The sequence below is a fragment of the Salvia splendens genome, chromosome 13 (assembly GCF_004379255.2).
Source record: "Salvia splendens isolate huo1 chromosome 13, SspV2, whole genome shotgun sequence".
NCBI lineage: Eukaryota > Viridiplantae > Streptophyta > Magnoliopsida > Lamiales > Lamiaceae > Salvia > Salvia splendens.
The window spans coordinates 33021343-33045309 of NC_056044.1; the positions used below are offsets into that span (position 1 = coordinate 33021343).

The 23967-nt window shown below is 40.1% G+C and overlaps 1 protein-coding gene and 1 pseudogene across 7 annotated transcripts in view; both read right to left on the reverse strand.

Annotated features, from left to right (window-relative positions):
- The window catches only part of LOC121761750 (receptor-like protein 52), a 111331-nt gene that overhangs the window by 30740 nt on the left and 56624 nt on the right, over positions 1-23967 (reverse strand). The gene's annotated exons all lie outside the window — the stretch shown is intronic.
- LOC121761754 lies at positions 493-3836 on the reverse strand (annotated as a pseudogene).

Genomic DNA, 23967 nt, shown 5'->3' on the forward strand with positions numbered 1-23967 from the left:
AGATTCAATTATCATAGTCAGGTCCCTCGTCTTTTTGTGATTTTCAGTCAAACCTATGTAATATGGAAAAATACAAAAATGATCCTATTTAAGGCAGAACATGCATGACACTCCCCAAACTTTTACCAAATTCGATTCTCACCGCATAAAATTTGAAAATTGCTAGAAAAGATCTCTACTTGTTTATTCATGGCAACAGAGAATGTACGAGTGGAAATTGTTAATTTACTTTTGGATTTGTGAAACGGATAACAATGAGATTTTTCGTTAGTTATAATGTACAATTAGTATAATAAGAGAGAAAAAAATGGTTGAAATATTATTCATAGAAAATGAAATCCAGCCTGTTAGAAAAAGAAACATACTACTGGTTATGGATGAAGGGGGTAACATTTTAACTTTTTAATTATTTTACTCATCAATTTTTTGTAGGATAGATAACTTTTTTTCAAAATACGGAACATATTTTAGCTTAATACTTCACAAAATTTATTATATACTAAGCAAAACTAGTAGTAGCAATTAAAAAGGTATACAGAAATAGAAAACACAACTCAAACACAAGCAGTAGTTCCAAATCAAACACAAGAAAAATCACAGAATTCTCCTTTTGGCTTTGAATCAAGTTCCCCTGCGGGTGGATGTAGCTCGGTTGCATCTCTTCTTAGTCTTATATTGATATCCAACCCCGAAAAAGAATTCCACCAACCATCTTGGCCTTCCACTTCTTATAATCATGTAACCAATTCCGATCCCAAGTATGAATCCACTTCCATATCCCATCACAACACATCTCCAATCAAATCCATCTATGAATTCATATTCATCATCACTCTCTTCTTCTGCAGACTGCATCAATTTCCCATCATCATCTTTGCATTTTCTTGTCAACGGAAGTCCACACAATCCCAAGTTTCTCATATATGAATCATTCTCAAATGTGGAGAACTGATTGGATCGGTATTTGCCCAACAAGATTGTTTATTGAAAGGTTTAATTTCGCAAGAAATGTCAATCTTGTCAATTCACTTGGAATTTCTCCATCCAGTTTGTTTGTTGACAAGTCCAACGATTCGAGTTCACTCAAGTTTCCAAGAGATGAAGGTATATGTCCAGTGAGGCTATTGTGTGACAGGTTCAAGTATTTGAGAATCTTAAGATTTCCTACGGAATCTGGAATATTCCCAAAGAATCTATTGGAGGACAGATCAATTATTGTGAAGGTTTCCAATATTCTCTTAATTAACTGATCCTGACCTTTCAAGATGAGCCTCATCTCCACGTAACCTAGAAACTCATCATAATCAATTTCTACTGGCTCAATCATAGCTATGAAATTGTTGATATATGTTTGAGGTAGAGAGCCTAGAAATTCATTATGGGATACATCAAACACTTGCAACCTAGGAAATGGAAACTTGGTTCGTGAAGGAAGCGACATGTTACCACCAAACTTGTTAGACCTCAACACTAGCACCCGAAGCTTGCGTAGGCGTTCCATCCAAAAGGGAAATTCATCTTGTATTCTATTATTTCCAATGTCGAGACCCCTTAGATTCTGGCAATTGACTAAGGATTTAGGTAATCGTCCGTGGAATTTGTTATTACCCAAATTGATGGAAATAAGACTACAATTCTTAGAAAAGGTAGATGGTATGAGGCCACTAAATTGATTTTCATTCAGATGAAAGATGATCAAAGATCTGCTCAAGTTTCCAAAGCATCGTGGCACTCTTCCTTCCAAAGTATTATTCGAGAGAAGAAGAGCAATAAGCCCTGACAACTTGCAGATGGAGGATGGGAGTTCACCATTTAATTTGTTGGAAGAGAGTCGTAACACCATCAGATTTGAAAGATTTCCGATTGTGGATGGAATTGGACCTTCAAACAATTATTTTGAAGATAAAACAAGGATATAAATCAAATTTATTCAAACCGAAAATACACATGCATGGCCTTTTACTCATCGTAACAATATGTTTGTTATCTGCTTTAGACCCCACGTACCATTAGGAGGCCCATATTTTCATTTTGGCCCATTTGTAAAATAGGAATCTCGATTCGTTTTTACTATAAATGATAATAACCTCCCTATACCACTGACTCATTCCACTCAGTCGGTTTATGTATTTCACCTGAAAAGTTATTGGTTGAAAGGTCCAGCCTCCACATATTTTGTAGGTTTCCTATCTCTGGTGGGATGCTGCCTGAAAAACGAGTTATTCTAGAGTTAGCATAGTTTAGATATAAAAGTGCTCGCAACAATATCACTATTAACCCAAATGTATGAACTTTTCAATCTCCGTGTTCTAACATTGTGACAAATTTTATGGGACGGACGCACGGAAATGGAAAAATGTAACAAAATTTAAGGGAATATTGTAGGCTGGGAGCTCACAAATGCAATGTGAGAAACCATTGTTAGTTGTTACCAAGGCATAAAAAGCATTTTTTTTCCAACTCCGCACCTGAAAAGTTATTGGTGAAAAGGTACAGCGCCGACAAATTTTGTAGGTTTCCTATCTCCGGTGGGATGGTGCCTGAAAACGAGTTATTATAGAGAAACAGATAGTTGAGGTTTGTGAGCAAGCCTATTTCTGATGGAAGTTCCTCACTGAATTCATTGTCTTCAATTTCTAGTGCGATTAGCTTTCTCCAACTCGTGACGAAAGAAGTCAATATTTCACCAGTCAAGCTATTGTAAGATAGGTCCAACAAAGATAAATTGCCAAGATTTGATAAGGATGGAGGCAATGGCCCCGAAAGTGAATTCCGGGATAAATCTAATTCGGTCAGCTTGTTACACAGGCCGAGCTCTCGGGGAATGGAGGAATTGAATCTGTTCATTCCAAGGGCTAGAGTTCGTAGATTCGTGAGTAGGCCTATAGAAGGAGGGATTTCTCCTATTAACGAATTATTGTACAGCTCTAGAATTTGCAGGCTTGGAATAAGGCTTACTGTATCAAGAATGTTGCCAGAGAAGTAGTTGTCGCCAAGGAGAAGACCCTTCAATTTGGAGAGGTTAGTGATATTTGTTGACAGGGGGCCTTGAAAACCATTGATGCTTAGGTCAAGATATTCAAGTTTGAGCAAATTGGTGAATAATGATTCAGGAATCTGGCCTGTGAAGGTGTTTACGGACAAATCAAGAAAAGTAAGGTTGAGACATGTGGTTATGAAGTGTGGGAATTCCAAGTTGAGTTCGTTGTAATGAAGATTAAGGTGAGTTAGGAAAGGGAAAGTGGGAAATCGAGACCAGTCAGGAGTTTCAAAGTGATTGGAGCCCAAATCCAAGAAGCGCACCTTCCTCATATTGCCAATCTGATATGGGATTTCTCCAACCATATAGTTGTTGGAGAAGCTCAAGTATCGAAGCTCTGTCAAGCGGCCGATCTCTGGTGGAATGCCACCGGAAAACAGATTGGCGGAGAGGTCCAAGAGAGTGAGGCTTGTGAGGTTGCCAAGAGCAGCTGGTATGGAGCCGTTGAGATAATTCCCACTGAGGTTGAAAGTGGTGAGATTCAGCAATGAAGTGAAATGGAACAGATCCAATGTCCCTGCAAGGCCTGCAACGGGGAGATCAATTCCAGAGACAGATCCCTCGTCATTACAGCGAATGCCAATCCATCTGCAGTGATTGCTGATGTTGTTGACAGACCAAGACTCGAGAGAAGCAGAAGATGATAGGCTGGATTTCCATCTCATCAAAACCTCTGCTTCACTTTTGGCTGTTCTTGAAGGACACACACATAGACACAGGGTTAGGAGAGAAAGATATGCAAGAAAAAGGTGTGCTGTTTTCATGAATGATGTTTTTGTCTATCTAATCTGATTCATTTGCCTATTTATATGCAAACTAGGAGATGCCCTTTTAATCAAAATTAAAATTATACTATATTCCAACACTAAAAAAACAACTTCAATGTGCAAAACATAATTGTGAAACACGGCAAAGTTTGATTTATGGGAAAACATCGAAATGATTCAATGGGAAACATAATTGTGTATAAGACTTTAATGTGCATCACATTTCTTCTTTTTTTGACTATAAGTTGTTTACACACAAAGAGTCAATTTTGGGATTATTGGTGATATGACTATAACTTGTTTACACACAAAGAGTCAATTTTGGGATTTGTTCCTATATTACATTTATATTAAGACCACATATGGTCTATTATTACAAATAATTTATCAAAATCATTTATAATTTATGTTATGACCACATGAGGTATAACAAATACTTTTCAAATCTTAAAAACAAATTAACAAATTGAGACGGTTCAAGCATTAAATTTTATAAAAAAATATAAAAAAAATTAAAAATGTCAACAATGATTTTGATATAATAGATCCAACTAAGTGTAAAACAAAACAAATAACGATAAAGTATGTATAGTGCTTATGGTCATGGATGGTGCTCATATATAGATTGAACATAGCATATCATTTCTCTGAATTAACAATTAGTAAACAACTTAAAACCATTTAATTAATCCATGAAATAAGCGATAAAATTGAGTAATCTCATGAATCTAAGACTTAAATGATATACATTGAGCATTATTTAAAATAATTTAATTATTGGTGTATGTAAGCTAGAAATCCAAGTTGCGCTTACAGATAGAAAATGACTTTGGAGTTAGAATTTTAATTTGGGCCTGGAGATAATATTTGGTTTAAAAAGTAGTAGAATTTTATTTTGGCCCAATTATCTTACAACTTAATGGGCTTTCCTAAGATTAGAGATGTCAAAATATATATGTGGACTTTCCTGTGGATTGAATACCTGTGGCAGGAACTGTTTGATTGGGTTTTTTTGTAGGGGATAATTGATCAAAAACATTGTTTGTACAATTTATGTTGCATAACCTTTTATAGTTTGAATTTTTTAAATTACTACTACATAAATGTAACTTCGAGGTTGAAAAAAGTTGACAGTGGAAAGTTTATTATCCCTACGTCCCTAAAAATTTGTGACTTATTTCCATTTTTGTCCGTCCCTAAAAATTTATCACTTATCATTTTTACTATTTTTGATAGTGGACCACATATTCTACTAACTCATTCTCACCCACACTTTATTATAAAACTAATATATAAAAGTAGAATCCACATGCTACTAACTTTTTCAATTCACTTTCTATTACATTTCTTAAAACTCGTGTCGGGTCAAATGGTGACAAATTATGGGGGACGGGGGAGTATATGGTGGGTGTCTTTTGAAATTTGAAAATGGAATGTTTATTTATTTTAAAATTTCCAAAGTTATACTCATCAATTTTCCTGCACTACAGATTTTGCTTTTCAAAATAAGGAACATATTGTAGCATAATATACTTCACAGAGAGTATTAAAGATATCAAACACAACCACATAAGTAGCAACTGAAAAAGGTAAAAAGATTATGAAAACACACGACAAAAATAGCAAATGAAAAGATAAAAGGAAATAGGAAACACAACTAACACAAGCAATAGTTCCAAATCAAACACACGAAAAGCACACAATTTTTTCTTTGGCTTTGAATCAAGTTCCCCTGCGTGTTGGTGCAGCTCGGTTGCGTTTCTTCTTCATCTTATATTTATTAGTATAATCAACTCCGAAAAAGAATTCCACTAACCATATTGGCCTTCCACTTCTTAAAATCATGTATCAAATTCCAATTCCAATTCCAACTTTGCATTTTCTCGTCAACGGAAATCCACACAATCCCAAGTTTCCATTATATGAATTATTATCGAATGTAGAGAACTTGTTGGATTGCGGTATTTGCCCATCAAGATTGTTCATTGAAAGGTTTAATTTCGTAAGAAATGTCAACCTTGTCAATTCACTTGGAATTCCTCCGTCCAATTTGTTTGTTGACAAGTCCATCGATTCAAGTTGGCTCATGTTTCCAAGAGATGAAGGTATATGTCATGTGAGTCTATTGTGAGATAGGTTCAAATAAACGAGAATTTTAAGATTTGGTACACAGAATTGGAATTGAATTGAAGGAATTGAATTATAATTCATGATAGAAATCCATGGTTTCATCCTAAAACCAATTGGTTATAAGAGGAGAGGCCCATGAGACTTAAATAGTGGATTAAGCTCTTTGTATGAGACTTATATAGTGAATTAAGCTCTTTGTGTACACCGATGTCGGATATTATTGTATTCATTTTTATGTTTCAATTGCCAACAATTCAATTCCAAATCTTATGTTTGGTAAAATGAGAATGGATATGAAATTAAATTGACATGTTTGATAAATATACACACAGTGCACACACTATACACATTTCACACACTACACACATTTCACACACTACACACGTTCAAATGTGTGGTGTGTGAAATGTGTGAATTGTGTGTAGTGTGTGAAATGTGTGTAGTGCATGTAGTGTGTGAAATGTATGAAATATATAAAATGTGTGTAGTGTGTGAAGTGTATGAAATATATTAAATGTGTGTAGTGTGTTAAATATGTGAAATGTGTGTAGTATGTGAAATATGTTAAATTGTGTAGTGTATGAAGTGTGTATAGTATGTGAAATATGTGCAGTGTGTGAAATTGTGTATTGTGTGATATGTGTTTAGTGTGTGTAGTGTGTGATATATGTATAGTGTCTGATATGTGTATAGTATGTGAAGTGTGTGAAACGTGTGTAGTATGTGAAGTGTGTGTGTGTGAGTATTTGGAATTCCACTACTTTTAATATGGAATTCAAATTTTGGAATTAGAGGATTTGGAATTGGAATTCAATTCCAAATCCAATAATTTTTATAATATCAAACACTGGATTTGGAATTGAAGGCTTCTGTTCGAATTCCACACCCCAATTCCACGTACCAAACACATCTTTTAAATTGTTTTCCAACTCATTTGTGTTCTATCGTGAGTACATACTGAGAGATTTTTAAAAAGTCACTAGTATGACATCTAGCACGTGAGTAGCTATCAAAATGTACTATTTGGCCAACAAGTGCAAATGGGAGATGAGAGCTCATCATTTAATTTGTTGGAATAGACAAATAAGTTCCCTAAATTTGTAAGACTCCAATGGTGGATGTTATTGGACCTTCAAACAATTTATTTATAAAATAAATAAGCACATTAATCATAATTCTTAACTTTAAAAATGCACATTCATGAGTACTGCATCAAATTAAATCAAACTGTCATCAGAAATATTTACTAACGGATAAAAAGAACTAAGCCATACAAATAGATTTGTTGGAAGACAGATCCAAGCCATGGGTATTGTACCTACAAACAATTTATTTGTAATTTGAAATATAAAAGAATATATATCAAGCTTCTTTATATAAAAACATATCAGTAACAAAACAGATCTAAACACTAATAGTGTCAAGATAGTTCTCCTGAGACACAAATAGAACGTTAGTAAGTTAAATACACAAGAAATACCAACGAACACAGAAACTGAGATAAAGCAGTAAAAGATACTTCCTTCCGTACCACAAGAATATGCTTGCTTTCCTTTTTAGTCCGTCTTATAAAAATACGTACTTTCTAATTTTAGAAACTATTTTCCGGAAACCTCCTTCCACGAAGAATCCCTTGTACACGCAGTGTATAATCACCAAGTGTAAAAAGGCCACGTCTCCCATAATACACCACACACCGCATGACACGTGGACTAGGGGCTCTATATTGGGCTGGGCTGGGCTACAAATGTGGATTGGGCTTTCTTATAAAGGGCCATAATCTTCACAGCAAAGGTAATTACAGAACACGGTTTGCACGGATTCTAAAAAATCTAACATTTAAGAGAAATAAGCAACTAAAATATTTGTATGGGCCTTAGTCAATATATATATTCATAAATCTAAATTGTAAATATATATTCAACAATCTAAACTGCAAAAAATATATTAAAAAATCTACCTTGCAAGTCATTTTTTTTGTATGTCGGTACATATAAGATATTTTAAAATATTATTGCATATACAAATATGCAATATAATGTATAGTAGTAGTAATTTTCATATTTACGATTGCATAATTTTCCATAATAGTAGTATAATGAATGTTTTCCATAATAGTAATATAATGAATATTTTCTAAATGATTGTATGTCTCTTTTTGGAAGTGGAACCCTTTATTTTAACATTTGTCAGTCATACTTAAATTTGTCTCACAATACCCTCAGTGGACATGTACCGTCATCTCTTGGAGGTATGAGTTCGCTCGAGTCATTGGACTTGTCTTCAAACAAACTGGATGGAGAAATTCCAAGTGGATTGGCGAGGTTGACATTTCTTTCGAAATTAAACCTTTCGATGAATCTATCTTGAGGGACAAATACCACAGTGTACTCAGCTTTCCACATTTGGTAACGGAATCATATGTGGGCAATGTAGGATTGTGTGGATTACCATTGACGAGAAAATGTGAGGGGAGTGATGGAAAACCATAACCACCTCATGTGGAAGTGTTATCGGATAGGGAGATCGAGTGGGGTTATGTGTTTGCTGCTGCTGGTTATGCTTTGAGCTTAGGAATCTTATCATGGCTGCTTTTATTCTGCCCAAGTTTCAGGTATAAATACTTCGAGAACGTTGATGATGTTTTTGAGAAGATATTTGAGTGTTGGCAGCGCCTGAAGAAAAGAGAGAGACGAAGAAGAGATCAAGCTTGTTAGCAGACGAAAATAAAAAAGTATGAATGCTTTTGTTTTAGTTATCCAATGTTTAGTATTCTCCTTTGATTTTGATTGTAATCCTGATTGTTTCACGTTTTCTGGTTTGCTGCTGAAATGAAAATCTTCTCTTATGTTGTACAATAACAAAAATTCACATACTATAAAACAAAGATGTATACTCAGTCAAACTAGCATATGAAATAAAAAAAGCTTAAATAAAATAATGAGACTCAGTCAAATTTAATATATTTCGAAAAGATATAATTGAGGCTATGACTAAGTCAAATATTTTCATACTTCTCTATATAGGAACACTTTGTAAGCCATAACGATTCAATTTCACCGAAATTTTATCATCAATTTCATTTGATTCGTTGATTAATTAAATATTTTATAAATAATACTTTGTGCAAGAGAAATCAATGCAGTTTTTAGCCAATAAAATATTGACCTCAAGCCAATTATATTGGTAGATAATTTTATCATCATAATGAGTAATCACTAACCACTATGGAAAATTAATTTCCGTAATAATTATTTCACCCATAAAAATAAAAGTAATAACTACTTTTCTTGTTTTATTTATGATTCCATACATGTCATATTTTAGGTCAAAATCCACCGCAGCTATAAGTTGATAATATGTTTATAATTAGTTTGATGTGATAACTATGATAATTCATTAATTCAACTATGTCTAAGTGTGACATTTAAATATAAATATACAAATATGAAAATATGAAACAAACATCAGAGTTTAAAATTTTGGAATTAGAATATTTCCCACAACAGAATCTTGCTCACATTTAGGAATTACTCCCCTAGTCCCGGCTAAGATGACACATTTTTTAATCGGCACGAGATTTTAGGAGTTGTTTAATATATTTAATTGGAAAGAGAAAATGTGAGTGTAAGTATTAAATGTAGAGAGAAAGAGAATAAGATATTTAATTGGATAAAAAAATGGTTGGGTGCATCAATTGGAGAAAGTTACTAAAAATAAAAATGTGTCATCTTGGTTGAGACAAACTAGCACGGTTCGATCTTCTTGGGCCAATGTTTTAAACCTTACGTATTGTCGACCCATCCATAGCATATACAATTATAATATTCCTATAATATCAAATAAATATATTAGAGGCCCGAATGTAAGCCCAAAATATCGAAGACCGCCAGTTAAACAAACTTAAATGAGGTAGCAATTTTAATAAATTAGCTACTGCAATATTTAGACAATAAGTTCTTAAATCAATATATATTAAAAATAATATAATATAATGGAATTATTTATAAAATGATTATAGTATTTGTCACTTACACAATTATTTGAAAATTAAAATTTACTTGTTATATTTTAAAAAATTTTATAAACGTATTTTGAAAAACTAAGCTAAACACATAATCGAAGTTTTACTCTAATTCTTTCGTTGAGTGAAAAAAATCAATGACATTACAACCAAGCATCAAGTTCATTATCCATACAAAGTTATTCAAATGCATCTATAGCATTGTCGATTATTCCATACCTACAAATACATCATGTAATTTTGGTGTTTGATTTTAAGAGCTCTAAACTGGCTTTAATTTTAATGTAAGAATTAATTTAGCCTTAATAAGTGGGAAGACGACTTTATCTCTTTTGCAATATGACAATATCCACGTGACTATGATTGTAGTACTCTAATTTTGAATATTGTTTCTACTTTCACATTGTTGGCTTGTATAATATCTACACTAAGCATTATTTCTACTTTCACATTGTTGGTTTTGTATAATTTCAAATATTTCGTCACATGATTAGATTTTAAATCTTAACTAATTTATATTTTGTCGATTTTAAATCTAAAGCTTTTCTCACTACCGTATTCAAGATAATTAAGTCCCGGCCTTGTGAAGAAAATATGGAGGGAAATTACTTATTTTTATTGTTTAGAAAGCGAATCTAGGCTACCTCAATAGAAAAAAGATAACACACACACGTTACACGTTTGAGGTGTATATATATATATATAATATAAAGATAACACGTTACTACTTTTAAAATCATCAAGCCTAATGGATCGATATTCATGCAATCTTTATATCCTTATAACATCACTCTTTCTACTTCAATGGCTGATGATTGATTCTAGCTCTGCCAACTCAGATATCAACACTGATCGTTCTTCCCTTATTGCCTTCAAATCTCGAATCTCTTTCGATCCCCATAATATATTGACCAAAAATTGGAGTGGAGAGGGCTGTATCTGTAGGTGGATGGGAGTTACTTGTGATTCTCGCTATCAAATGGTGACTCAGTTGAATATATCATCCATGGGTCTTGCAGGAACCATTCCACCAGAAATCGGAAATCTTTCTTTTCTTGTTTCTTTAGATATTAGCAATAACTCTTTTCATGGTCCTATTCCCCATTCTATTTTCAACATGTCATTTTTACAAGTTTTGAATTTAAGGATTAATAGTTTATCTAGTAGCCTACCAGATGATATCTGCAAACACAATCTGCATAGATTGAAGTATCTTCGTATTTCTTACAACGAGTTGTATGGGGAAATACCATCGAGTTTGGGGCAGTGTTCAAAGCTTGAGTATCTTTCCTTGTACAACAACAGTTTTAGTGGACATGTGCCAACACAAATTGGAAACTTGACATTGCTGCAATTATTAAATTTGGGTGCTAACTATTTAAGTGGTAAGATCTTATGTCAAGCTCTTACATTCCCTACATTTTGTTTTGATTGATTTGTTGCAATTTACTCATAGGTATTATTCCAAAAGAGATTAGTGCTCTTGCTAATTTACAAAAATTGGGCATGAGTATCAACAACTTTAGTGGGCCGGTGCCAAGTGAAATTGGGAATTTGACAATGCTTCAAATTTTGTACCTTGATAGCAACACGTTAAATGGTAAGATCTTATTAATTTCATGCTCTAACATTCTCTATACTTTGGAACTAGATAGATTTTTACAAACTCTTTTCTAAATGGTTAGAAACGTATGATCCGAATAAAATGCACAAAAATGCTTATTAGAAATACACTTTAGAACTCCCTGTTACAAAATTAGTCAACCTCCATTTTGGATACGTTGTTCTTTCTAACGAGGTTAGATTCATTTTCCACTAGCAATACTTAATCATTTTTCGTTCTATATCTCTCTTACTTTATCAATTTTACTTTATTCCTTTACGAAATAATTATAAAATTGCCCTTGCATGTATAGACTACTCGTATATAATTCGATGTAGATGTGATGGCATGCAATTTACATTTGACTTGATTGGTTTTGAAATCATGTTATTGATTTGATTTCATAAATTTTCAAATTGTTAGGTAATATACCAGAAGAGATTGGTGGTCTAACTAATTTACAAAGTTTGGGTCTGAGTTACAACAGATTAAAAGGCCCATTGCCATCAACTATATTTAGCATGCCATCATTGCAATATGCTGACTTTGCCTTCAATGAATTAAGTGGGTCATTATCAAGAGCTATTGGAAACATGACATCTCTTCTCAGAATTGGCCTTGAATTCAACAATTTCACTGGTATGATAACTACTCAAATATTTTGTAATTAGCTAAAAATGAAGTGATGATTTTGCTACAATAGGCAATATTCCAAAGGAGATTGGTCATCTTAGCAATTTTGAGCGCTTAAGCATGTCTGGAAATATGTTTAGCGGATCATTGCCAAGAGAAATTGGGAACTTAACAAACATGTGTGGATTGTTCCTTCACAGCAATGCTTTAAGTGGTAAGATCTTGTCATTTTATATACACGTCTTGAATTTTAGGAATATCTACCATTCTTTAATAATATCAATATACAAGAATAGCATAGTAGTAGTATTAAACAAATTGGATGTTCAAAATTCATGTTGTCCAGGTCACATTCCAAGAGAGATTGGTCACCTTGTTAATTTGATAGAGTTGCAATTGGAAGTAAACAATTTCAATGGACCATTGCCACAAGAGATTGGAAACATGACATTTCTTCGCTACTTATGGCTCAACAATAACAATTTAAATGGTATCATACTCTCTCTCTCACACATACACATGACCCACTATATGACATTCTTGATGATGGATGGAATTACCTCTTAATCTTTTGGAAATGAAAATATTCTTAATAATCAAACTTCAACTTCAAAACAATGAAACCCACTTTTTATAATAAGTTAAAAGGAAACAATGAAACCCACTCGTTTATCTCATATATTTGTATTATAGGGTTGTGCATAGTTGATATTGTATGCTTAATGTTATATACAATGCTATCTCTAGTACAATACAATTTAAGGTCAACTTGTATTTTCAACATGGATCCCCTACTATGCTTCTTCCACAGCAGGGGTGTTGTGCTCTCATGCTGTGAGAGCACAACACTCTGATGTGGAGGAAGGACAACAAGGGATCCATGCCCATTTTCATGTTTCACCCTTTATACTTTATAGAGTGCTACCTAGGTCTAGTACATTTTAAGATCATCTATTGTTTTGATGAATTTGAAGCTTGGCAATCTCAAAATAAACTTGCAGGTCCGATACCATCCACCATTGTGAATCAATCAAGACTGCTTAGTTTAGTGCTCGATTCAAACAACTTAAGTGGAGAGATTACACCGTTCATTTTTCGCTCCCCCGACATTAAGTTCTTATCCATTGCAAACAACAGTCTATGGGGACCACTTCCACCCTTCATTTGCAACAATACAAGTCTTGAATTTCTTGACTTTTCAAACAATAACTTGAGTGGAAGTATACCTCTTTGTCTATTTGAAAACTTGAAGAATCTTCAAGTTCTTAATCTGGGTAGAAACAACATGACTGGTTGGATCCCTGATAATATTTCTCCCAATTGCAGCCTAAAGACTTTAGATGTGAGTCACAACAATTTGGTAGGAGGTGTTCCACTTTCTCTAGAGAATTGCACTTCCTTAGAAGTTATGAATGTGAGAAACAATCACATAGTTGGTAATTTCCCATGTATGCTCCCGTCTAGCTTGCGGTTGCTTGTGTTGCGTTCGAACAGATTCCACGGAGAGATCACATGTCAAAAGAGTTGGCCAAGTCTTCAAATCATCGACATCGCTTCCAATAATTTCAGTGGCAAAATAAATCCTTTTAACTTCACATACTGGAGAGGAATGGTGTTGGATCGTGATGCAGAATTGGAGCGTATCAACTTAGGCGTCATGGCTACGATAGGATACTACTACGGGAACGAGGTGACATTAACCATTAAAGGGCAAGAGCTTGAGCTTGTCAAGATTTGGCCAGAGTTTATCTCTATTGACTTCTCTTGCAATAATTTTCATGGCGAAATCCCCGTGGAAATTGGTAAGCTCAACTCACTCTATCTTCTCAACTTATCTCACAACGCTCTCACCGGTCGAATCCCAAAGTCATTTGGCAAGTTGAGGCAGCTTGGATCGCTTGACCTCTCGATGAACCAGCTCACGGGGGAGATACCAAAGGAGATCGCGTCGCTCACCTTCCTTGTTGTGATGAATGTATCTCACAACAAGCTAGTTGGAGAGATTCCGATAGGGAATCAGTTGCAAACATTTTCTGCTGATTCATTTGAAGGGAACACGGGATTGTGTGGTCTCCCTCTGAACATTAGCTGCACGAATCCATCACCGCGGTTTGTGGAAGTGGAATCGGATAGGGAGATTGAGTGGGATTATGTGTTTGCTACTGCTGGATATGTTGTGGGATTAGGAGGCTTCTCTTGGGTGCTTTTACTTTGTCCAAGTTTCAGGTATAAATACTTCGAGAAAGTTGAGGATGTTTTCGAGGAGATCTTTGAGTGTTGCCAAAGCCGGAAAGAGGAGATAGACGGAGTTGTGAGGAATCAGGTTAGAAGAGACAATAGTGGTGATGAAGCTTAGTTATCCAAGAATGCTGTGTTGGTAATAGTATGGATATGTTTGCTTTGATTATCCAATGTTTTGTAAGGTTCATTATCAGTGTGTTTGTTATCTTATCATTGGAGGGCATATACCATCAATCTCTTGAAATTATAGAGAAAACGAGCAAATCAAGCTTTGATTTTTATAAATTTCGTGAAATTAAAAATTTCAATAACAATTTTTAATATATTAAAATCAAGCCAAATATATGAATCAAAACGAACGACAATAAAAAAATATAAAAACGAAATCACAAAGAAATCAACAACAAACTCATGCCCTTGAAGTGAAAACTTGGTGTTGTTACACTTTTGCTTACACGAAAAGTGTCCCCGTAACAATTGCCCACGTAAACACGAAAAGGACTGGTTGGCGTAGCATCCTATCGCAATATCTTGACTATATCGGAATGGATGAAATTATGTGTACTGCCGCAACTGATTAAGGTCTCGACATGTGCCCCCGAAATCGCACCTCCCAGTCTCAACGCCCGGAGAGGCTCGAATCTCTGTTTCACGGACTCCAAGAATTCAGGCCATGTTTTCAACAAATTGTGATCATGTTGGTGGAGGAACCAATTGTACGTGCGGTGTTCAAACAGTAGGCCAACTAAGCGTAAACGGTCGGCTTCCGACGTTTCAAAATAGTCGAAATAGGATTGGACCTTGTGCATCCAGACTGATGGGTCGTTGATAAGGATATCCCCAGAACAGAGGGGGCCGAAGCACCCACAGATGCAGGAGCAACAGAGGGGGCCGAAGCACCCACAGATGCGGGAGCACCAGCAGCGACCACGGAGAGCAGGAAACAGAGGCAACCAAAGAAATACGCAGGCAACGAGGAAGCCAGATCGTTGAGGCCGAGAGACCGAATCAAGCCACCCAAGAAGCTGGCGAATTACGTCGCCAAGTAGCGACGTAATGAAGTAGTAGTCGTTTTTCTTTTATTTAATTGTTGCTTTTCCTTTTTACTGAAACATGAAGTATTAATGATTTATTGTATTTGGGTCGGGCCTTTTATAAGCCCCGTTCGGGTTTTCTTAGTTGGTTCTTTCCCGAATGTATAGGTTAGGTCGAACCAACCCTAGGGTCTTAGTATAAATAGGGTTATTCTTTCATCATACGAGGAAAATGAAAATCATATCTTTCTAGCCCAATATTTGCGCAACAAGAAACGCTTCTTTTGCTGACGACGAGATTCTTTCGCGTACAGCCTCTCTTCGTCGAGAATTGCCGCTGATCCAGCTGCCCTGGACACCGGATAATTAACGGCTGGGTTTCTTACTTGTGAACTGAGCAGCGTTAGGAGGTTCCCTCTTAACAAACTGGTGCTTTCATTGCGTACTCACCATGGACGGCTCCGATAGTGTGTTTCCACCAGCGGGACTGTTGACAGGCGGCAACGCCCAGGACATTGGAACAAATCAGCCCAGTCGTGAGGCATCAGCCGCGCGTCGCGGACTTGGCGGCCCCCGGATACGGGGCGATCCGCAGACCAGCACACAACCGATGATCGAAGCAGGTACCGCGGATCCAGTTTCGCTGGGGTTTGAGAAGATTATGGCGAGGTTCGATAAATTGGAATTTCGTATGGAGGCCACGGATAGGAGGGTTGAGGAGTTGGAGGTTCCTTTCGTTCCGGAGCCAGACCCCCCTTATTTTTCGGACGACGCGGAAGGGTTTCAGCATCGTTCTCATTGCGAGGTTATGGCTGCCGACGGGGATGCCCCCCGGTATTTCAACCACAGCCTGCGGGCTCGTGGTGGGGACATCCGCCGACGACGTGGGGGTCTGCACGATAACCCAAGACGGGAGGGGCGTAGGGCTTACCTGCAGCAGGGTCCGATCATTCAGCGAGGCCGACCCTATTCCAGACAACGTTCGGCATGGGATAGACCGTCGACCCGTTTTCCACAGGACTTGGATCGTGGGTCCAACGGGTACCGCCAACATACATCCTGGGACTCGCCCCTACCACGCCCTATTCATAATGGAGACCGAATGGAGAAGCCGAAGGATTTGGACATGAAAGCGCCGCGCTTCGACGGTTCCGATGCTTCGAATTGGATTTCTAGGGTCGAATACTATTTCGACCATTTACAAATGGTCATGTTGACCCGCTTACACTACGTGGTCATGTTGTTTCAGCCCTCGGCGGCCGAATGGATTTTTAATTACAGAGCTAATAATCCCTTCGTGACATGGTTGGAGTTCTTAGAAGATGTACGCCATAGGTTCGATCCTCAGAGCTTCCGTAATTGCGCTGGACCATTGTCTAAACTGGTGCAAACGGGCAGTGTGGCAGAGTATCATGATGCGTTTGATCGATACCTTAATCGGGTGCAGTGTATATCTGAAGAGGCCCTAATTCCGATCTTCGTCACGGGGCTCAAGGAGCCGATCCAAGAGAAGGTTGAGTTGCAGCAACCTTCTTCATTGGCTGAGGCAATGGCGTTGGCATTACGTCTTGCGGCGTCTCACGAAGAGCGCCACCCCCAGCAGTTCCGGAGCAGATGGGGGGGACGTGATGTCCGAAGTACAGCAGCAGCCAGCCCTTCTACGGCGGCCGCTCCGTCCAATCAGCAGGCAGCCGCTCAGCCTAGGGAGCCCTTCAAATCGGGGTTTCGTCCAATCCGGGTTTCGAACGCTGAAAAGGCCGAACGTTTGAGGAAAGGGTTATGCTACCACTGTCCAGAGAAATGGGTGCCCGGCCATGTGTGTAAACTGAAGGTCCTATGTTATATGGGAGAGGAAGAGACTGCAGACGAATCATATGGATCAGACGACGGGGACGACCCGGAAACGGTCATCACAGCTGACCTCTCGCATCTCCATACATTGACGGGAACCAACAAGTCTCGCCCGTTCAACGTCATGGGCACAATCGGGGCTACTACAGTGAGTATTCTTATTGATACGGGGAGCAATCATGATTTCCTTCATCCACGAGTAGCGGAGCAATTGCGCTTGGCCTTGACGCCGATCCGTCCCTTTCGGGTCTATGTGGGCAACGGGGCGTCATTATTGTGTTCCCATATAGCACGTAAGACCAAGCTATCTATCCAAGGCGTGGACTTTCTGCTGGATTTGCACATCATGGAAATTCATGGCCCTGATATTGTGCTCGGTATGGATTGGTTGGAATCACTCGGAAAAATATCGGCTGACTTTGTGGGAAAGACGTTGGAGTTCTATCAGAATGGCGTACAGGTGGCCCTACATGGAGTGCAACCATCTCCGTGCCTAATCTCGTTGCAATCCTTGGCAATGTTGGCTGCCCACTCGACGGCCAATGAGTTCTACGAGATAGTGCGGCTCGAGTCCGATCCACATGATTTAGGCGCACCCGGCGTCGAGGAATTTCCCGGGGACACACCACCGGAAATACAGACAGTTTTGAGCAAATTCCGTTCGGTGTTCGCGGTTCCGACTGGGATGCCGCCGCCGCGGGAGTATGATCATCGCATCCACCTCCTGCCGAACTCTAAACCAATCAATGTGCGGCCTTACAGATATCCTTATTTCCAAAAGAACGAGATCGAAAAGCAGGTGCGAGACATGCTCGAGCAGGGAATTGTTCAGCGGAGCCAGAGTCCTTTCTCCTCCCCGGTGTTGTTAATTAGAAAGAAAGATGGTTCTTTCCGTTTTTGCATTGACTATAGGGCCTTGAATATGGCCACGGTGCCGGATCATTTTCCAATCCCGACAGCAGATGAACTCTTCGATGAGCTGGGACGGGCCAAATTCTTCACCAAATTGGATTTGAGGTCCGGTTACCATCAAATTCGCATGCATGAGGCGGATGTGTTTAAAACGGCTTTTCGGACACATGACGGCCACTTTGAGTTCTTGGTAATGCCGTTCGGCCTCACAAATGCTCCGTCAACATTTCAAGCGGCCATGAACGGGATCTTTCAACCGTTATTACGGAAGTGTGTAATCGTATTCTTCGACGACATCCTCGTCTACAGCCCGACATTGGACGCCCACTGCTCCCACTTAGAACAAGTACTAGAGTTATTGCAGACCCATCAGTTCTTCATCAAACTCTCCAAGTGTTCGTTCTGCAGCACGACAGTGGAGTATTTGGGCCATTTGGTTTTGGACGGCAGCCTTAAGGCAGATCCGGCTAAGATCGAGGCAATGACGTCGTGGCCATCGCCCAAGACAGTCAAACAATTGCGTGGTTTTTTGGGCCTAACGGGATACTACCGTCGATTCATTGCTAATTATGCCATGATCGCGGCACCACTCACTGACCTATTAAAAAAGGAAGCTTTTGTTTGGTCCGATGCGGGGGAAGCCGCGTTCGCAGCTCTCAAAGCCGCCATGACGACAGCCCCTGTTTTAAGTTTGCCGGATTTTGAGAAACAATTTTACATTGAAACGGATGCTTCGGACGTAGGAATTGGTGCGGTTCTGATCCAGGATAAACATCCCATTGCTTATTTTAGCAAAAAGCTAGGCCCACGTCGACGGGTCGCCTCGACGTATCATAAGGAGCTCTACGCCATAGTGGAAGCGGTCCAGAAATGGCGGCAATATCTTCTTGGCCGGGAGTTTGTAATACGCAGTGACCAGAAGAGCTTAAAGGACCTCCTTCAACAGGTGGTGCAAACCCCGGACCAACATCTGTACATCAGAAAATTGATGGAATATAAATTCTGCATCGAGTATAAAAAAGGGAGCACCAACAAGGCGGCTGACGCCCTGTCGTGCCGCGAGGAAGGCGACGAACCAGCCACTGATCCGGGACTGCATGACTCCAGGCCCGAGACGGATCCCGTACCCCAGGCAGACGCTGCTTTCTTCGCGTTAGTCGCCCAGCCTATGCCCGAGTTATTGCAACGTTTAAGGGAGGAGACCGCAAACCTCCCTGATCTGCGGGCATTGGTCGACCAAATCGGGGTAGGGTCAGCCCCTACGCATCTATCCTTTGTCGACGGGCTGGTCTATTACAATCGCAGGGTCCTCCTTAGTCCAGACTCGAAGCTTAAGCAATTGTTGTTAACAGAGCATCACTGCACGCCGATCGCAGGCCACCCAGGGCATGACCGCACATTTCGTCTGCTCTCGGCTGGGTTTTATTGGCCCCGGATGCGCAAGGACGTTAAAAAGTTTGTCGACTCCTGCGCCGTGTGTCAATCCACTAAATACTCAACCCAAAAGCCGGCGGGATTATTACAGCCCCTGCATGTCCCGTCCCAAGTTTGGGAGGACGTGTCTATGGACTTCATAACGGGCATGCCCCCGTCCCGAGGATATACTACAATTATGGTGGTAGTTGATCGTCTTTCAAAGTATGCCCACTTCGCCCCGTTACCGGCAAAGTTCGACGCCTTACGGGTCGCCCACCTATTCATCAACACGGTTGTCCGCCATCATGGATTTTCAAAGACTCTGGTCTCGGACAGGGATTCGGTATTTTTGAACGCTACGTGGGAGGAAATGCTACGTTTGAGCGGAACTAAGCTACACTTCTCCACGGCTTATCACCCGCAATCGGATGGGCAAACGGAGGTTCGGAACCGTGGCCTCGAGCAGTACCTTAGAGCATTTACGGCGGACCGCCCGTCCAAGTGGTGTAATTTTCTTCCATGGGCGGAACTCGCCCTTAATTGTTTCCATCACACGGGGTTGGGCACATCGCCATTTCGAGCACTATACGGGAGGGACCCCCCGCTGCTCGTGGCGTCCCCTCCGTCGACGGCCACGCCCCCGAAGGTGGCTGAATTGATACGGCAGAGGGGCCAGTTACTTAAGGACCTGCGCGCGAACCTGGATCGTGCAAGGCAACGAATGTGCGAGGCGGCAAATAAACACAGGCGGCATGTGGAATTCGAGGTTGGCGACATGGTGTGGCTGAAGCTCCAACCTTATCGTCAGCATTCTGTAGCTAAGCCGCTCTCGGCCAAGTTGGCCAGACGTTTCTATGGCCCATATGAGGTGCTGCAGCGTGTGGGGCCGGTGGCGTATCGTTTGCGCCTACCGGAGGGGAGTCGAATTCATGACGTATTTCACGTCAGCTTACTTCGTGAATTTGTGGCAGGAGATGAAGATTCACTTCCTCACAGCGAGATGCCAGCAGAGTTCATGGGAAGCCGACCGGTGGTGACGCCGGTAGCCTTTGTGGATTCCCAGGTGATGTGGCACGACGGTAAACCGACGGAGCACGTTTTGGTTCGGTGGTCAGACGGGACAAATTCCCCGTCATGGGAGCCAATTGACGTGATCAGACGGCACTTTCCAAATGTTCCCCTTGAGGTCAAGGTGGCAGTTATGCGGGGGGGAGTTGATAAGGATATCCCCATAACAGAGGGGGCCGAAGCACCCACAGATGCAGGAGCACCAGCAGCGACCACGGAGAGCAGGAAACAGAGGCAACCAAAGAAATACGCAGGCAACGAGGAAGCCAGATCGTTGAGACCGAGAGACCGAATCAAGCCACCCAAGAAGCTGGCGAATTACGTCGCCAAGTAGCGACGTAATGAAGTAGTAGTCGTTTTTCCTTTATTTAATTGTTGCTTTTCCTTTTTACTGAAACATGAAGTATTAATGTTTTATTGTATTTGGGTCGGGCCTTTTATAAGCCCCGTTCGGGTTTTCTTAGTTGGTTCTTTCCCGAATGTATAGGTTAGGTCGAACCAACCCTAGGGTCTTAGTATAAATAGGGCTATTCTTTCATCATACGAGGAAAATGAAAATCATATCTTTCTAGCCCAATATTTGCGCAACAAGAAACGCTTCTTTTGCTGACGACGAGATTCTCTCGCGTACAGCCTCTCTTCGTCGAGAATTGCCGCTGATCCAGCGGCCCTGGACACCGGATAATTAACGGCTGGGTTTCTTACTTGTGAACTGAGCAGCGTTAGGAGGTTCCCTCTTAACAGTCGTCTCCGTTGAATTTTGGGGGATCGATGTGAAGTTTGGGCCGACTTGGCTTGGCCTCCAACGTCGAAAACAGCCGGTCAGCTCGGGCGGATAAGGCAGCATATTCTTCTTTGTGGTTGTGAAGTTCTAATCTTAAACATTTGATGGCGGATAGAAGCTCTTCTTGAGAATTATCAGCATGAGTTTCTGTTGCCATGATTAAATGTGAGGGAGAGAAGAAGTGATCAAGAGAAGATTTGTGAAAGTGTGTCCATGCAAACTACTGGAGCTCGGCTTCTGAGCTCGGAAATGAAGCTCGGCTTTGAGTCCGGTTGTGATCGAGTGGTGGAGCCTCGGCAGCTCCGAGAAGAGATCAAGAAATAAAGCTCGGCTTTGAGCTAGCCGAGAAAGGCAGTTCGGTTGATAGCCGAGAAAGGCAGTTCGGTTGATAGCCGAGAAATGCAGTTCGGTTGCTAACCAAGAATGGCAGTTCGGTTTTAGCCGAGCAGCGGTTATAACTAACTTTGGGAAATAGAGTTAGTTGGATTTTATTTCTTGATTGCATCTTGTATAAATAGCTCGATAGAGCTCAGTAGTGAGAGAGCAGAATTACACCATATACACACACTCAGAGAGATTAAATCTCAAGATAGCAAGCAGTTGTGAGCGGTAGAGTGTGAGTGTGAGTTCGTTGTAATTGTAAAGAGTTCGTCAATAAGATTCCGGTCATCTTCTCCGTGGACGTAGGTGGATTATCACCGAACCACGTTATATCGTTTGCGTGCTTTATTTCCTCGTTCGTGCGTGTGTGAGATCGGCGGTATCACGACCCAACAAGTGGCGCCGTCTGTGGGAAACGTTGAAACGTTTTCTTGATTGGTTTTCTGGGCGAGTTGAAGTCCGGGAGCTCTGTTGTCTGAGCCGATCTTGGCGATTGCCCACCGTTTGTTCGAGAAATGTCCACGGCCAGGTTTGAGGTGGAGAAGTTCACCGGCAGAAACGATTTTGGGCTGTGGAGGCTGAAGATGAAGGCCATCTTGATGCAGCAAGGCCTATGGGATGTCTTGAAGGGAAATAGTGATCCTAAAGAGAATCCGGAGGCCGACGAGAAGGAGAAAGGGAGGCTTCAAGACATGCAATACAAGGCCTATAGCACCCTGATCTTAAACTTGACAGATAGGGTGCTTAGAGAGGTTTCCAAGGAGGAGACAGCCGCAGGGGTGTGGACAAAACTTGAGTCATTATATATGACCAAGTCCCTTGCAAATCGATTGCATTTGAAGCAGAAACTTCTTGCCTTCAAGTTCTCGGATGGAAGAAGCATTGCTGAGCAGCTTGAGGAGTTCGGAAAATATATTGATGATCTTGAAAACATCGATGAGGTAATCAAGGATGAGGACAAAGCCTTGATGTTGCTGAATTCCCTTCCTAAAAGTTTCGAACATTTCAAGGATGCGGTGCTACTTGGAAGAGAGTCCAAGGTTACCTATGAGGAGATTCATTCTGCCCTAAAATTGAAAGAATCACAGAGGATTGATCATCCAACTTCTTCAAGGAAAAATGATCCAGTAGCTGAAAGTTTGTATCTGAAGAAAAGTCAGAACAAGAAAGGCTTCAAGAAAAAGAAACCAAAGAAGGAGAGGGCTGAGGGAGAGAAGGAGACCAGGAGCTGCTATTATTGCAAGAAACCGGGCCATTTAAAGAAATCTTGCAATGCTTGGAGAAGGAAGCAAGGGCAAGAGATGGCTGGCAACCTGGAGACTGCTGATCTAGCTCAAGAGGTGGAGGCCAACGAGGCCTTGAATATACACTCAGGAGCAAAGATTGAAGAGTGCTGGATTATGGACTCGGGCTGCTCCTTCCATATATGCTCTCACAAATCCTGGTTTCAAGAATTGTCAGCATGGAGAGGATCAGTGATGCTGGGGAATGATCAGACGTGTGATGTCAAGGGCATTGGGGAGATCAAGCTCAGAATGAAGGGTGGAAGTGTCAAGACTCTCACAGAGGTCAGGTTTATACCACAGATCAAGAGAAACTTGATCTCTCTTGGATTGTTAGAATCAAAAGGGTACAAGTTTGATTCCAGTAATGGGATTCTCAGAGTAACAAAGGGTTCCAGAATCATTATGGAGGCCCAAAGAAAGAATAGCTTGTACTACTTGCTGGGAGAGACAGTGGTTGATGCAGTGAATGTTGCTCAGTCAGAGAATCTTAATATTTGGCATGCTAGGCTGGGACATGTGGGTGAAAAGGGCATCAGGCAGCTGGCAAAACGTGGTGTGATGAAGTTAGGTGCATCAGAGATGAGATTCAAAGTGGAAAGATCAATGTGATGAAAGTTCCTACCGAAGAAAATGCATCAGACATGTTGACAAAATCTCTGCCAACTTCGAAATTCAAACATTGTTTGAAGTTGGTTGAGATTGTGGAGTGTTGAAGCTTGTAACAAGGATTGAGAAGGGAATCCAGATATTGATGGAGTTTTGCAAGGACAAGGTGGAGATTTGTGAAAGTGTGTCCA